Genomic DNA, 17,774 nt, shown 5'->3' on the forward strand with positions numbered 1-17,774 from the left:
ATTCCTTCCTCCTCGACAAGAGATAAGAAGAAAGGAGTTCCCGGTACGGTAGTTTGTTATTTTTTTGACCCCGGGTTCTCTTTATTGCACTCTGGAGCTCATTTCTCTAAGCTCCACTCACCTTCTTCCCTGCCCTGCTACACCACTAGTTCCAGGGAGAGAGACGGCTTTAATATCTTACGTCTCTTTGTGTGCAGGGGAAAAAAAAAAAAAAAAACACAACAAACCAGAGAAATTTAAACGTTGCTACAAGACAATCTGGTGTTGCTCATGGCACCGGGAGGTATTTTGCTGCATGATTATCTCCACGATGTAATAAACATCTGAGGGGAAATTAAGCAAGCAGATATTTGCTTGGGGGGGAGAGGGATGGGGAGGGGAAGGCTGCTAACAGGTGAGTTCAAGAAAGAGTCATATCCTATGGAGAAAACACCTGTATGCACACCCTCCTATATATGTACGAGCAATCTCCCGGTACAGGGTTGCACGCCTGCAAAACATACTCCGGGCATGACCAGGAGGGGTTTCTTTCTGCACCATCTTTTTGCAGGCTCGAATCCGCCGATACATTCCTGCACCGTCATGCACCGCAGGCATTCACTCTGAATCCCAAGCATCTTCCCTGCTTTTTCTATGCTACGCACATGCTTCTATTCGAGCCGCTCGCATGCACAGCTACGTGCAAATTTTGTCTCATTCACACGTCCCTGGGTATCCATGTGTTCTCCTTCACTCTCCCCCACTCTCTTCCTTTCTCACATACATACATACATACACCCACCAGCATGCCAGTGGCCTCATCTCACAGCATCACACACGCTCCCTTAGACTATCTGGGTGCCTGCGAGTCTCATGCAGCCAACTCACTCCAAAACACAGAGTCTTGCACCAGCACTTGCTTATGCACCATCCAAAGTGTCTGGGTACAAGGACCAGCTACCAGAACCAAGCCGCAGGCAGGTGACCAAATGCTCTTCTGTAGTAGGTATCTGACAACACCTCCCAACTTGGCTAGCTACAGCCCTGAGCCTGGCTTTGATGTTGGTCAGGAAGCACAGGGACACAAGGAGGGCTGAGGGACCTCCACAGCTTTCTTAAAAAAACATAGCTCCTCTGTTCCTCCTGTCACAGGGACACATAACTCAAACAGAAAATGAAAGGTCCTACAGTAGGGCGGCATGTAAAGATGCTCTAGGGTGGTAAGGGATTACCGACGCTTCACACTAACCCAGAAGAAGAGCGGGCAGATTTCTCCACAGGTGGGGAGTTCATCAGAGCCATGTCAGCTCCAAAGCCTGGGCCATCTGAGGTGCATGAGTGCAGAGATAAGGAGTGTCCTGGAAGTCCCTCAAACCAAGTCTGAAGTGGTTCAGTCCCAATTTTGGAGCTCAAGTGTGAGGAAGTGGAAATACAATGCATACCTTTGATCGTTTCCACAGCCAGAGACCTTAACAGGACTTTACCTTAGATGCTCCAACCATTCTAGCCTTGTCCCGCCCAAAATTCCTCACGGCACTCTTAGAATTCCCCACATTCTCTGTCCTGGCCTGCCAGCAGTGTACCAGCCATTTCATGTGATGATAGTTCAGCTCCAGCCCCCTGGTGGGGTGAAGCTACTACTCTAGTGTCCACCTGGGTGCTGAAACTCCTGAAATCTGTAGGAGGCTCTTGGTGATCAGCAGGGGGAAAATCAAGGATTTGGGGTGGTCAAACCAGCTTCTGGAAGTCCTTCTATCTGTGTAGAGGGAGCTGAGGGCAGCTAGGTCCCAAATGTCCATGACCCCATTACGTATTTAAAGTTCAGAAGGGGTAAATGGAGGCTCAAGTACCGTTTGAGGATCTCTGTCCTCAAATAACCTGGCGTGGCTCCACCACCTCCATACCACCTTGTTCAAGCTGTGTAGGGGGTCCCCCATGCCGTAGTGGCTGCTTGGCCAGGACAGAACAGCCTGTGTGTGGGAAGGTTGATTAAACTCCTCAGCAGGGAGAGATATCGCCACCGGAGAGGAGAAGGACTCAGCAGTAAGCTAGCAGGGATTGCTGCAAATTTCTTGCTCAGTAGCAACAAGAGCTACTGCAGGGATTGCTTTTGGGGGGGGCTATGCATGGTGTGGGGTTTTTTTGGTTTGGTTTTTTTAAATATCCGGCTATGTTACATACAAGCTGGGATAGAAATAAAGTTATTTATTTTCACGTGGATGATGCTGGGCAGTTTTTAGAAGCTCGACATCAGAAACAAAAAGCTAATCCCCGTTGAATGTCCAGACAGCAAGGAAGAGGATGTTTGGAATTTGACTAATCATCTACCTATGACCCTGCCTGGAAATAGAGCAAAATGATATTCAAGCTGCTCAGGCTTCAATCGCTTTTCCTTACTCTTTCTGCCTTTAAGATAGGGACAGGTTTTTCTCTAGCGAGGTCTTCAGATGCAGGCTGGCCCAGTCTCAAAGACATAGAGTTCAACAGGGGTGCACACACTTAAAACTGCTGTGCCTTGAGCCAGGCGGGTGCTCTGGCTTTTGTGAAACTAGCTTGTCATTTATCCCATGAACCCTTAAATCTAGTGGGGATGACTCTATCTGCCCCTCACCTGCCCTGCGGGGTGGGTGTGGAGGCCTTTGGGGCTATCAGTGTCCCAGATGCCACAGAATAAGAGTTTGAAAGCACCATTGCCTATGGTGGGAAGATATTTCGAGGCTACATGAAGCAGCTGGACTGTAAAAATGTCCCATCAGAGCATCGCGACTTGACAAGGTCAGGTCTCAACTATGCTAGCTGGCAATGGCCCTACAGACAAACCACAACAAAACCAGAGATTTCATAAGGGCCTGTAGCAGGGTTTCTTATTAAAACACTTTCACCACCACTACAGCTTTCAAACCTGCGAACAGCTGAACTCATCTCCTCCATTATTTTCTTATCACTAGGTAGGAGGGCGACACGTGTCAGAGGACAATAGGCAGTTCCTTGCTGCAAGGCTGCTCTCCCCTCATCTCATGTTGGTGGAAAAAATGATCTACTAGCCACCATCCACAGAGGCACGATGTGAGGGGTGAGATCTTTTTTTTTTTTTCTTTTTTTTTTTTTAGAGGGGGAGAGAATTGTGAAACAGCAGGAAGAAAAACAGGACTTACAATGGAAAGCAAGACTCAGTCTGAACATCTGAGATGTCTCAGCCTCTCCATGATGAGTCCTATTTTGAAAAACAATCAATGGAAAGAAATTAGGAGGTGTTGACAGCCAACGTGTAGTCAGCCCGCCCACTCGAGGTGTCTAACTGAGGTGTTGCTCTTGCTCCGGTCTCTAAGTTCAGGAGAACTATGAGCAATCGCTATGCCTACTCTGTGGGGCTGCCGGAGCTGTCAATGGAAAGGAGCAGCTGTGACACTGAAATTAAGCACCTAGAGTAAGTTTTATGCCTACTTTACACCAGGAGGCCCGTTCTGTGGGCATATCAGTTTTACACCACGTTGTGCAGTCGCATGAGGTTTATCCCAACCCAAGTGATCAGAATGGAGTCATCGTATCCAGCTTACGCCGCTGTTTACACCATTTGCCCCAGAGGCTGCCACCTTGGGAGCTGCCCCGACTTCCTAAAGGCTGAGTTCAGACTAATGGTGGAAGAAAGGAGGAAAGGAGAAGAGAGACCAAAGGAAGGCGACAGAGACGGGCAGGGAGCCTGGTGTTTATATTTGGTGCTGGAGAAAGGCAGAGCCTCAAGGTGCCCAGGGCTTGCATAATTCGCCTTCTTGCTCCTGGTGCTGGCAGGGAAAATGCTTTCCAAGGATGAGTAAAGCTCTCACAGAGCAGCTAGCTCCAGGGGAAAGGGAAGGTGTCACCTGGTGAGGAGGCGCTTGATGGGACCTGCCAGGCTTCCTCCAGGATCCCTCCCTCTGCCTGTCTCTCCCAGGTGCAGGGATTCCCCTGCCCCTCACCACCTCCAGCATCTCGCCCGTTCCTGGCAGAAACCTGGCCGAGAGGAGAGGATGGGGAAGGGGGAAGAGAGCACAGACACAGGCAGAGGGAAGAGCAGGGACCCTGACAACAGCAGAAAGGGAGAGGGCTTGTGCCAGCCATGGCTTGCTGCCCCGCGCTTTGGGGTGAAGGAGAAGGCAAAGGCATTTCACATCTCTGCGGATGTGCAGCTCGAGCAGATTCAAAGAGAGAAGGCAAAGCTGAGGGGACTGATTTCCCAGAGCTTTCCCGAGTGCGTACATGTTCCTGCACCAGGTGGGGAGGAGGGGACGCCGCCTTCCCTGCTCGCACTACGGTATATTTCTTTCGCCCCCCCCAGCCCGCAAATTTAGGGTAGAAGGGAACAATTTCCTTACTCTGGCAACGATCCATTATGTCTATGGATCTGCTCCCCACCCCATTCCCCCTCTCTTTCCTGTTTTGATGAAAGGAAAAAATGTTCTGCTTTCCTTCTTTATTTTTCCAGACTGGTGAATAGCACTCGAAAGGAATTTCTCTCCCTCCCCCCTTCCCCTCTCCCAGTATAATAAATATATACGTGTGTGTGTGTGAATACACCACACATCACAGGTCATCTGTTGTTTTTCAAGAGGCATATACTATTTTTGTTTCCAAATTGATCAGGTGGGCAGCGGTCCCCCTTTCCACTGACACCACCCCAAACATTGCTTTCCCCTGCCCTTGGCCTCTGCCACTCACCATCTCCCCATCCTTTGCCCCTGGGTCCGCAGCGAGCAGTGGCGGCAGCGGCAGCAGCGAGAAGGAAGCTTGCTGATCTGGAGTAAAAATAGCCCCAGCAGTTACTCAGCTCAGAACGTAACATGACTCATGATGTGAAATGAAGATGAGGGTCGAAAACCAAAAGCAAGCATCTCTCTCTCCCCCCACACCTGCTACTGCTGTTCACGTCACAGAGCAAAACCCACTCTAAATACCAGTCGCCGGGGGCCAGGGCATCGGCCGAGGCGGAAAGCCCCGTGTGCGCTGCCCGTGAGAGCTGGTCCTCCCACCGGCGCCGATTCGGTTGTGCCGACACCAGCGGTGGGTAGATTTGGTGACGCCATGCCCAACTTTATGCTCATTTACCTCCTGCAAGCCACGAGCCCCCAGCAAAACTGTCACCCTATTGATACAGCGGGACGAAACACCCTGTGACCCCCTTGTGCTGGGGTAACAACGACACAAATGCACCCTGGTTTGCCTGCACCTGCCGTGGCCTGAGCCTATGATGGGGGAGAGATGGGGGGTTTGTGCCCCATCCCCGGGCAGGGTGACGCCCGCATATTAGGGAGGACACCTAGGTCCCCGGGGTGCAGGAGAGCAGCAGCCCTAGCATGGCAGGAGGCAGGCTGTTGCTATCTGCTGGCCTGTGTAATAAAGGAGGGAGTTTAAAAATAGACTTTGAGCTGCGATGCCGGAAAGGCAGCGAGACGTATAGAGCGGGTGTGTATTTATCCTACACGCCCTGTGTCTGACATGGGGACCTGCCCCAAAGCAAAGGTGCCGCTCGCCGGTCACGGTTGCTTGCCGAGGGGCCCTCACGCTGGTCCTTAACACAGCCTTGACCATGGATGGCAGTGGGTGCACGGGGTTGAGGGAAGCCCTGAGCTCAGCCTTGCAGGTACCAGGGCTGCTCAGAGATGTTCACCCACCGCCTCAGCCCAAGGGCGTTTGGAGCAGCGGAACACACACCCCTCGCCCATGCCAAACTGACTCGATCTGTGACTCCTCCAGCCCCATATGCCCAGACAAAGTGGCATCTCTCAGGACAAAGCCTTTCAATAGATCCCCTGCCCTCTGCCCTCTCCCGAACAATGAGAAATCAAGGAATATTGTCCGAGCAGAATAAAAAGATCTAAATTTAGAATGTCTGATGTGTTCTTGGTTTCCTGCCATGACTCCCCTCCTCCTCCCTGGCCTCCCTCTTCATTGCTTGCTAGCCTTATGAACAGAAAGGTTTCTGATGGGGTGAGATCACCACCAAGACCCTGTCTCCCCAGTGATGAGACAGAGGGGAATTCCAAGTTTGAGTCTAGCCTCTATTTTTGTAGGGCAGGGAGGAGGAGAGCACACCGTTTTTCACCTCACCGGCTTAGATGTGCAGAGAAGAGAGGGAAGGCTAAGGTCAAGAGAGAGGGAACTTTCTCTTCCACTTCAGCCTCCTTGTGTCTGGGCCCTGATGTGCCCCAAACACTCTGTCCGTGAGTTTCCACCTGCTCACAGCATCCTCACCTCCAGCTCTGCCATGGCAAGTCCTTGGAGCAGCGCTGCCCCTGTGCTGCTCCTGCTCAGAAGCCCAGGCTTGTAGGACTCTCACCACCCTCCCACTTTCCCCAGCAGGCCTGGCAAGAAGCAAGCAGCTTGGAAAAAGCAAATAGAGGCAGAAAAAAAAGCCCAACCCAACCGAAAAAAAAAGCCAAGAGGGGAGGGTGTTATCCAGCAATGTACTCCTGATGTTTAAACAAGGGACTCCCTTGGGTTTGTGCCTGATAAGGCTGGGTGTCAGGGGAATCTATTCATTTGTTTTCCTCTTTAAACAAAAAGGCCTTCCCATAACCACAGCGAGGAGGGAGCCAACACCTCTTGACGATCAGACTTGTCTTAGGTGCACACGTGGGAAGCCTTTCTGTCTTGCTCCTGGAGAGGAAAGAAGCCTAGACTGTGAGTACTGACCACACCACCCAGTGTCAGTGGAAAGAGGAGCACAGGCCATCAGCATTTTCTGCACGGGGGTGGACACCAGGAGCTAACTCAAGCTTGCCAGCATGTCTGCAGGGCGTCTGGAAGTGCAGAGGCCCTTTCCCATAGCGGGATCCAGGCGGATGGGATGGGACACTGCCTCAAAAGCAAGGAAAGCTCCTCCTGCTCTCCTTCAGCTTTGAACAGTGTCTCCTGAGAGCCTTTTCCAACCCTCCCAGGCTTGGTGGTCAAGTAGGCAAGCAGGTAGAGCTGGGCTTTGGGGCTAGCCAGGCTCTCCCATGCTTCGCTCTCTTTCCCTGGCTGCATAATCTGGTGAAGGGGTGGGTTATGAGTGTTTTTAAAAATTATTATTATTAATTTCCTTTTTGCCAAGAGTTTTGGGGCAGGCTCTTTGGAATGACACTCGCATGTGCCAAGGACTGCACGCCAAGCGTGCCAGAGCTGTCGGTGGGACAGCGAGGGGAAGGAGCAGCACTGGGTGCTCACAGGGAGGGGGAGGCTACCACAGCCCCTGCAGAGAAACCCAGCGAGGCTGGACCTGCTGGGACAGAGGGGAATGCCCTCCTTCCTTCCCTTCCCTCTCAGCCAGGGTGAATGGCATGTGGCGCTCAAGAAGCGAAGAGCTGGGAGCTCATTGCTAGAGGAAAGCGAATTTAAACCTGTTTCCAGCTTGGAGGGATTTGCAGCACTGGAGGATGGGGAATGGAAAAGTTCAGGTCTCCCGTTCCACGTGTAGCCACTGCCAGAAAGCATCAGGCTAATGGATGCAGCAGGGTGGGGAGGGAAAAACCAGCATCAAGCCCCAGAAGATGAGGCTGCCTACCACGGTCTGGCTTGTCACCAGTGTGACGGAGCAGCACGAACAGGGCTCCTCCACAAGAGGGTCCAAGCCAGGAACCAGGAGTGAGCCCCAGCCCAGGTAGTAACCCCACTGATCCACAAACAGTCCCTCAGTACCTGAGCAGAGACAGAGATGGGGCTGGAGATTAAGTGACCTACAAAGTCCATCTAGGAAAGAACAGTCAGTAAGCCAGGACAGCAGGAGGTGGGACCAGACATGGGTACACCTACAGCAGAGCTGGTGTTAAGTGGAGCCCCTGCTCCATGAGGATGTCTGGGTGCAAGTCCCAGGTGAGGCTGGCCAGGACAGACAAGGCCCAGTAATGCACTCACGGTCCTGACAACCATCAGGGTATGTTCTCACACCTTGTGAAGGTCTGGGCTCAATGGACACCTCCTTGTGAAATACCCTGGCTGCTCTTGGTTGGGTCACACACAGCCGGGGCAGGGACATGCAGTTGGGTCGGGATGGTGGCACAGGACCAGGGCACAGTCACAGTGTGGGGACAAGGGACTTAGAGCCAGGCTGGGATCAGAACCTGGAAGCAAGGCAGGGACATGAATCTGCTTCAGAGGCAGAAATAAAAAAGAGGTCCCAGAGACAGGCAGACATGGGGAGGGGTGCCAAGCCCATACTTGTGGAGAGGCCAGGTAGTGGTTGGTGGCACAGGAGAGCCAGCACTGAGAAGCTCCAGGGACAGAAAAAGAGAAGGAGTTAGTGCCCTAGGGTCACTGGGGAAGGAGCGGGGTGGAGGGTCTGTGGCCTTTGCTTGAGAAGACGTATGACCAGGTGCTGTACAACCCAAGGACCACGCACAGTGCAACCCAAGGACCAGGCTCCATGATGTGTGGCTCAGGACTGGAGAAACCTCAGCTCACGGCCAGCGAGCAGCAGAAGTGGGGCTGCCCACACAAGGGACTGGCCCAGGGCCAAGTACAACCCCAACACAGTCCCACAGGCAATCAGCACCTCCACGGTGATGACAGGGACAGATTCTAGTCACAGTCCTAGATCAGGGAAGGTCTGGTCAGGAGCAGCAGGAGACAAGGCTGGAGGCAAGGCTGTAGCATAGGTCCAAGGTGCATCCTAGAGACAAAGCTACCACCAGTGAAGTCTGGAGTCTGTCTGGGACAACCAGTCAGGAAACTGGAACTGCCAGAAGCAAGGCCAGGCACAGATACACCTACAGCATAGCTCAAGTCACAATTGGGTACCTGGATCTGGGCTTAAATGGAGTCCCTGGGCAGAGGGATGGTGATCCCAGCTGAGCCTGGTTGGGTCATTAAGGCCCACCAATGTGCTCAGGGCATTGCCAAGCATTAGCCATCCCCATGGCAGGACATTCAGAACTCTTCAGGGTGTGGGACCCGTAAATCTGTCCCTGATGAGGCTCACCATTTGAGCAAGGTGTTGATTACCTAAACCAGCCAGAGGGAAAAGAGGCTCGAAAGCCAAGACACACCTGAGGAACACGTAGTCAAGCTGAGCTATCCTTGCCTAGCCTCATCCTTTTTCTTTTGCTCTCCCTTTCCCCCTGGAATGACAATGCAAGATACTGCCTCCATCTCTGAAATCTATGCCAAGAAACTTTTATTTTTAAATTCACAAACAATGACCCAGCAGCTGCTCCAAGGCTTTTTTTTTCCCTTTGCTAACAGAGTGGAAATTATATATATATTTAATTAGCTCATCGGAGCTAAATTTCCCTTCCCACCATTCTTCATTAAAGGCAGATGTAAAATGACCCCCCGACTCCAATCTCTATTGAAGGGGGTGTGACCCCTCTCCATCTGACAGAAGTTTCCAGAAAACCAGTTTCTCCCATCCTGCCTCTTTGCTTTGTCCAATTGTTGGTAGAAGGAGCCAAGAGTTTAAAATGCCATTTTGACTGAATCTCCATTATCTTGGGCAGAGGGAGGGCTGAGATACCTCAGAGAATGGAAAAATCCAGATAAAGGAGGTGAGTGTGGTACATATATACCCTCACGTCTTGCAGGTCCTTGGACCCAGCTGGGATCCAAGGATGCTTTTTTGTTGTTAAAAAAAAAACCAAACAAAACATATTTTTCAAAAATATCAGCCCTCTCAAGTTCTTGCTGGACTTGAAGTCAAGCCCAGCCTGCAGGTTTTTCCCTTCTGTACCGCGTGCATTGGCCATGTGCCCCTCCAGGCAACTCTCCTGAGCTCACGCAGGGCGAATGGGGCCCCGGAGCTCCCTGCAGCCTCGCACTGCCCAGACAGGGCTGCCCGCACCTCTCAGGCACACCGTGCTGGCAGGTGACCATCGCCGCCGTATCAGGATGTTCTAACACAGTGCATGCATTCACTGGCCTGGGACATGGCAAGGGGATACAGTCTCCTGTTCATGCCTCTGATGAGAATGTGATTAAAACACGCAAAACCTTTTGCTTTCTTCATGTTCCCCCTGAAGGGATTCCCTGAAGGCATTACTTTTCTTCTCTCGTCGCCTTTTTTGAGGAAAGATGCTGGGCTGACAGCCCTGGTCCCTAGCGTCCAGAAGTGATGCAGGAGCACGCATCCCCTTCCCCTCCCTTCAAACCTGCCAAGATGTTTGCAAGCACATTGCATGCATGTCCTGGACAACCACCACTCTAGTTTGAGAAGGGACATGTGCGCCAAGGTGAAACAAGCCCTTGTCCTTTCTATTGAAACAGCCAACCACGGATACTTGAAACATGGATTCTGGGCCCTTTGCTGTGTCTCAGAGCACTGCAATTTTTCTGCCATGTTTCTTCTCATTATCCTTCCTCTGCAATTATTTATGGCCTGGATCTGGACTTGTCTTAACAAAGCAAAAAATAATAGCATGCCGGATGCTCCTGGCATGCTTGTGTGCCACAGTAACTTGGACTTGACTCCAAGCCATTGATCTGGGTGTTTGGCTCTTGCTTTGAGACGTGTCCTATGGGATTTTTGGATCGATGGTCACTGTATGCATATGCTGGGAGTTAGACACTTCCAGATGCCCCAGCCTCCCGAGTCAATCTGCCTGGCATAGGTTCAAAACAGGGCATGCCTGACTGGCTGTTTTGGACCTGGCAGTTGTTGGTGAGTCTGGACTTCCCCAGATCACCCCAGCCTCATGCTGGGTACAACTCAAAGTCTGGGATTTGTTTGATTAGTGCCTTAATCTCCTCCAGTGCCTGAGCCACAATAGAAGGTCAAGTCAGACGTAAAGGCCAGCTCCTGCCGCTGCTCCGGAGTGACTGCGAATAGGTCAGACTTATCTCAGGAAAACACACCTAGAGGAATGGCATGGCCCCTCTTGTCAACCTGTCTGGCCTCTCTTTCTCCTTGCCCCCCTACTTGCTCCCAGCGGCAGCATCTGTGGGGCTGCCGGGGCCGCGGGAATCTCAGCAATGCCGGTCGCACAAAGCCCTCTCTGGTGACAATAGCTCCTTCCTTCCCCATTCCTCCTTCCACCTCTGCAGCGCTCACACGCTCCCAGAGCTGCACCTGGGCCCTTCCAGAAGGTCCTGAGTAAAACCACCCTCTCACCCTCTGCCCCCAGCCTGGCTGGCCCCCCTGGTGCAGGGCAGCCAAGCAGGTGCTTTTGGGGAGGAGGGGTGTCCATGCGATGTGGTTCTGCTTGGGAACAGACGTATTTACATCTCTGTCTGTGACTGAGGGTGTGGTTTCAAAATTGGCGCAAATCACTTGGAAAAAGGCTTCTGGAGAAAGCGGCTCTCCTGCCTTCTCTCCTCTCCCTCCAGCTGTGCATTCCCTCTTTTTCCCTCCAGTTTGTTCATTTTGCTGGGATCATTTTCAGCAGGATCATCTCCAACCTGTCACCTTGCCACCTGCTCACTTGAGCTGACGTAGGAAGCTGGAGAAGGCACGGCAAGGACAGAGGCACCAGCCCTTTTGCTGGCAGCAGAAGCTTAGACCAGCTGAACCCAATCTTTAAACCGCTCATTCCAAGATCCTCTCTCTCCGTGCTGGGGAGTATCACTACATCTGCATGGAATGTATTTATCTATGGCTCTGCCTCCATGCAAGGGATGCTCCACATACCTCCAGAAGGCCACATAAGTGTTTGCAGGGAGATTTTTGCCATATAATTTCTTGCATGGGCATAGGTGCTGTGCAAATGGCCCAGAGGCTCTCTGTGCTCCTGCACATGTCCTCACATCTGTTCCTGCAGGATCATCTGTGTTTCTTATGTTGAGGTGGCCATGCACCATGGCACAGCTTTGCCTTTTCCTTGCCGGCACTGAGTTAGACAAGTCCTTTTTCTTGCAGCCTGGAGCTGGGATTCAAACCCACTTGAGCTGCTCCGTTCTTCTGGACCTCAGCTGAGGGAAGCAAGGCTGGAACAAGCAGCAGGGTTGCTGTAACCCACTGTCTTCTCCCCCTCCTCCTCAGCCTGTTTCCTGACACAATTCCTATATAGGACAAGCTGCTGTTGCAATCAACTGTTAGGTTAATGAAACCCTGAATTAACCCCCCATTTCTCCCCCCTCTGCAGGGAAACTGTCCCAGTAGGCAAAGCGAATCCCAGGTATCTGTTCCCTGCTCCGAGGGAGGCATGTTCCCAAGGACACATGTGGGAACTCGGGCTGGAGTGTCCTGCAGGGAGAGGACTGGTTGATACTGACCTGTAAACCCCACACACGTGTATGTGTGGGGATGCTCACGTGCATGCTCTCACCCTCACCAAGCTTGGTAGGAAGTGGGGGAGGGAGAGGTGGGATTGTGTAATTGGGGTTTCTCTTACCCGACATGCAGCGACCTCCCTGGGCACCAGCAGATAACAAGGCAGTGGCTAGTAAAGGAACCAGAGCTTTTGGGCATTTCTTGGCAGGGTGTTTGCTGTCCCCAGACAGGCTGGTTTGCTTGTGGTCTGGAGGGTGACCTGTCTGCATGGTTCAGAAGAAATAATTGGATTGGGAGAGAGGCTGCTCCCTTCCTTTGAGAACTTTTCTACCAAGGAACAGAGCTAGTGCAGGGTCACTCCAAGTGCCGGCTTAGCCGGAGTGCTGAGCACCTTTTAAAACCTGCTGATGCCGGACTAATCAGTGTATTTTTCTTATGCGGTGCTTTTCCTCACTCGAGGTTGGCCCTGAGGTTCCTGCCTGACTCTACATGTTTCCGGAGACCATTTTTTTACCTGTAGCTCTTATGGAAATTACTGATCTAAAGACTTGAGTCTATTAATACAGTGTATTTTTTTTCCTGGCTCTTCTCTGAATTGAGGTGTTGCAGCTTAGCTCATGGTAGGGGTAGAAAACTCTTTCCCTCTGCTTTTATGTTCAAGCTGGCATGCTGAAGGAGCAGGCTTCCCTCTCATTTGCACCTTTACCACATCCCAGATCTGGAGTGATGCTGGCCTCCTTCTGCAGAGGGGCTGGGCTCACCAGGGTTATCTCTGGTCCTGCTCTAGCTCCAGGCAGGGATGCAGCAATGGGCTCTGAAGCATAAACACCTGTGTTTTTGCCGAGAGGTGATTCTGGGTGGAAATGCCAAACTCAGACTGATGTTTCTGTAAAAAATGCAGGCAAGCTGAAAGGGGTTGGGGGGAGCGTGAGTTATACAGAACAGATCCTTTAGTCCTGTCTGGCACTAGGAATAATAGCAACAATAGTAATATTCATCATCATCACAGCATTCAGATATCAGTTTCCATCTTGCAATTTCTGTGTGTCACTGAGTCATTTATTTTCCCTGGTAAGACAGGGAGGAATTGTTAGCTCGTGGCAGATGCAGGGAAGCAGACATCCCAAGCCCTGCAGAGAGGGTCAGTGGTGGGGTTTAGTCAATAAATTGGTCCCTGCCTTCTAGTTCCATATCCACAAGACTCTGCGTGATAAGTGCCCACTAAAAGATAACCATCCTGTCATGGTGGTGGTAGGTTTCTTCTTGTTAGCAATGCTGCTAAGGCCACAAAGGGCTCAGTGAATCAAAGCAACCAAGTCTCCAAAACAATTTGAGATTATTTTTTCCCTAGCAAGGCTGTTATTATGTGTGGGCACATGGGAAGGTATTTATCACCACTGTACGCTCCTGAAGTCATGGTATGGGCTTTAATTTTCAGTGCTGAGGCTCTGGCACCTCGCAGTGGGACTAAATCGGGTAAGAAGCGTATCTAACCACAGAGCCATCCGTGTGACGCACGAGCCACCGAGTGCCATGAAAGGCAGGCTGGTGGCTGAAGCCTTTTTCCCAGACCAGCCTCCCCCACTCCCAGCTGTGCTGGGCAGGACCCTCTTTGCAGCCATGGGACCGTTGCGTCTGCAGCTCCGTGTCACGGCCGGCCATGCCTGCCCGGGATTCAATAGCAGCCATTGTCCCCGGGAAAAGGTCACCCAAGCCAGGCACGCAGACGGCAGGGAGCGTGGAGGCTGCTGCTGGAACAACTGAGCACGGGGAAGGGAAGCGGGGGCAGAGGGCAGAGAGGGACGAGGGGATGGAAGGGGCAAGGGTGCTGGAGGAGGTCTGGGTTACCTCCTGCTTGGGGGAGGTTTTGGGTCCATACGTAGTGAGGAATTGGCCGATTTCCACAGGGCTAAGCTTGCGTTTGTGTGGGCAGCACCTGGACCCTTACTGGGAAACATCTAACACCAGAAAGCTCCCAGCTTTCCTAGGCAATCTGCTTTTCCCATAACTGCCTGCACTTTTCTTCCCGTCTCAAGTGCAGCACTTGCAGGGCGTTAATGGCTTTAGCACCACACCTACAGCCGGCATCACCTAGTCTCTTCTTACCCGTCTGGGTCCCCAGACAAGAGCTGTGATTTAGTACGTCTGACCTTGTGCCGGGTGACATAACAAAGGAATGTCCCTCTGCACAGGATCCCCTTGCCTTTATTGCATTTGCACTGCCGGGGATTTTCACTCCTGTTTAATGAGACCTTTACTCCCCTGACTGTGGGCATTGGGTCATTTTGTGCTTCTTACTGAGGCTTCACGAAGAAGGAGGGCTGGAGCCATTCTGGCAGTCATTTCCTTTCCCCTCATCCCCTCTCTCTGGAAAACACACTGGAATTTCAGTAACAAATATTCCTCCAATTTCACGATCAGATGTCTGGGCCATGAGTCCCACCCTGGTTTCTGTAGCACGGCTTCTAGCAGCCCAGGGTGGGCGTCTGCCTCCACCAGTTCCTGCCTGCGAGGATATCCATGAAACCACTTGCAACGTCAAAGCAATTGCCAGCATTTTTTCCTAATCTATTCACAGTTCTGTAGGGCTTTAGCCAATGCTCTGGAAGCATATGCCATTGGGTGATCATCTTGCTTTTGAACAGCTGCTAATCTCTGCAAATTTGCATTCACTGGGGTTTTTAGCCTCCTTGTTAATCTCAGAGCATTTGGTTTTGGGGTTTCTGTAACAAGTATTTTTTAATTTTCGAAAGCAGTTCTCTTCTCATTATCGGAGGGATCACCCTGGGACAATCATTCTCCAGGGAGAATAGAATGGAGATAAATTAGAGATGCATTTAATTTTAATTCATTTAACATGCCCAGGATGAGCTAGAGGGTGGGCAGGGTGTCAGGGGAGAAAGAAAAGTGAGAGCAGTTTGCCCCTGGGTACCCATTGAGAGAGGCCTGGCTCGTTACGTTATGAAACATCCTCATTTAGGAAAGATCACAGACCTGGGTTTTGCCTCAGACCCTGTGGAACCTCACTGTGCCCCTGGATATGTCTGAAAATCTCCAGGAGGCTCCTCCATTTTGGGATCCTTCCCAAACTGTGGCCTCCCAACCTTCTCCCTGTCCTTCCTCTGCCAACCAGGGACTAAGGCAGTGGAGGTAGAGCCACTTTTCCAAGGTCTGCCTGCAAAAGGAGGTCCACCAAAGCACACTGCCAGCGGGAGACCCCAGGAAACCAGACTCTGCAGTGCTGTTTGCACTGAGCTGGTAAAGCCTCCGGAGCCTGATTTCCCCTGGCTGAACCTGCTTGAACCTGCCCTTGCATTCTGCCAGGCTTCTTTACGTTGGCACCAGCTCCTCTGCAATGAAAAAATAAGGGGACTTTCCCAGGCATCCTACTTTAGTGGTACCAAAATGAGACAGCTCTGAGAACAGACTGTTCTCAGCTACGAATATCCCTCTGCCTTCGCCGGCCTTGACTCTGCAAGGAGCTTTAGTGGTTGCTGTTATTTGGGTCAGAGTTCCTCTCTTTGGAGTTTCTTCTTCAGACTCCAGTTATGATTTCCGGTCAATTTCATTCCAAGTCAGCATGACAGCCACAGGCATTTCTGAGTTCTCAAGACCCTCAGAGATGTGCTGCTATGAGAGACCTCAGTTATCGAGAGAAGGGTCCTTGCAGCCTCCAACATGAGAAAAGAGAGTGGAAATAGTTGTGCTTTCTTTGCCTTTGGCTCTACAAGGATTTTGTCCCCCATCCCCATGTTGAAGAGACCCTTTTATTTCGATTGCCTTATGACCACTTCTTCAGAGGTTTTTCTGTGCTACCTAAAATCCCCAAAGCACTATCAGAAAAGGACTAAGCAGCAAAATTAAGTATTTTCTTCAATACATCCATACTTCTGGGATCCTGTTGCCGAAATAGAGATGTTTAGACCCATTTGAGATTTCTTGGGGCACCTGAGACACATGAAGGGGGCTGGCAGATCTGCCACAAAACTTAATGGAGACCAACACCCATCTGGAGGAGCAGCTGGAGGCCAGGCAAGATACACTACTGCATCTAAAATGAAACTGGATACCAACATTTGGGCAACTGCATCAAACCACAGCTGAATGAGTTGCGAGTGCATCCCCAGCTTCAGTGAAACTACCTCAAGATGAATAAAAATCCAAGAGCTGAATAAATGTGGCACTACCAAGCCTTGCAAGCACCCAGTTTTCTCTGCCAAATCAAATCCAGTTCTTGCACTAACGCTGAATCGAGCTGCTTGTCAGTTCTGCAACAAAATAATTTCATCCCCGCTCAGGCTGGCCATCTGTTCGCTCTTTGGATTCACATGATTTTATGCCGTAGCTCTGTAACCTGATGATCAATAGCTCCACCATTTCTGGCAGCTGGCATGCTGCATAAAATCTTTCCCAAGTGCTCTTCTTACATGGATGGGTGGAAGGAGCCTTGAGATTTCACGATGGTGTTGACCAGCAGTTTCCTCCTGCTGTCACCAGAATGGAGCATGGCTCTTCGCCATCTCTGCTTCTCCCGCATGCAGTGGCATGGGCTATTTCAGGTCTTCTGCCTGCCCTTGAGGACCTCGCTCGCTGCTTTAGGGGCATCCAACCACCTGCAGATACCTCCTCCCATCCTCTCAGCCAGCAAGCTCAACCTGCTCTGCTTCTGCCAGAGATTTAACTGACTTGGTCACTGCGTAAGCGTGCTGCGAATCACTGCAGGGCTGATAAGAGCCTGAGTTTTATTTCTTGGCCTCAGTTACATGAGGCTGATCAAGGTTGCGGTGAGTTATAGCACTGTCACGTGGCTGGGGCCACCATGTGCTGCCTGTGCTGGCTGCCCAGCTCAACATGTGCTTGGACCAGCACCAGACCGTGGTACCCTCAAAGGAAAGCAAACGGCTCTCTGTTCCTTGGGAGGATCTCCGGTGTGTTTGGAGAGGGGTGCAAAACCCAAAGGTGTTGTGGTGGGGGCTCAGGTGGGGCTGGAGGTACGGGCACAGCGGGGAGCACGTGCTTAGGGGTGTGTGGCGAGCTGCAGGGCAGGGACCACCGTGGCCGGGAGCTCCCATCGCATCCCCCAGCAGCCAGGGGTAGGGGAGGAGAGGCCCCCTGAGGAACAACAGAGCATTGAGCTGCCCTATCTCTCTGGGGCGAGGGAAGCGGAAAGGCGATAAGAGCCCTCTCAGATGAGGAATTCCTTCTCACTTTCCCCTTTCTGTTTGCCTTTCGTCAGAGATAACACGAATCTCAGGCAGCTTACCCACAGCCGAGCTGCCAGCACAAGAAGGGGCAGCCGCAGCCACCCCTGCGTCTGCGCCCCCCGGCCACTTGCCCACACTGGCCACCCTCTCTGGTGGGCTTCCATGGGAACCGCGCGACCACGGCCTCCTCTCCTTCCCCCTGTGTCTCACCCATGTCCTCAGGTCCCCTTGCACGGCGTCCCGTTGATTACCATCAGGAGCTGTAACCTGAGGAGCAATTCGGAAAAGAGGAGTGACATTATGTGTGGTAAAGCCAAGGCTGATAAAGATGGCGGAAAATTTGGGTAGCGTTTCACTGCGGCACTACCTGCCTGGGAGGGAGCGGGGAGGATGTGAGCACCTGCCCACGCTGTCACCAGCCTGGGCTGCACACGCTG

Source organism: Caloenas nicobarica, chromosome 1, assembly GCF_036013445.1.
Source record: "Caloenas nicobarica isolate bCalNic1 chromosome 1, bCalNic1.hap1, whole genome shotgun sequence".
NCBI lineage: Eukaryota > Metazoa > Chordata > Aves > Columbiformes > Columbidae > Caloenas > Caloenas nicobarica.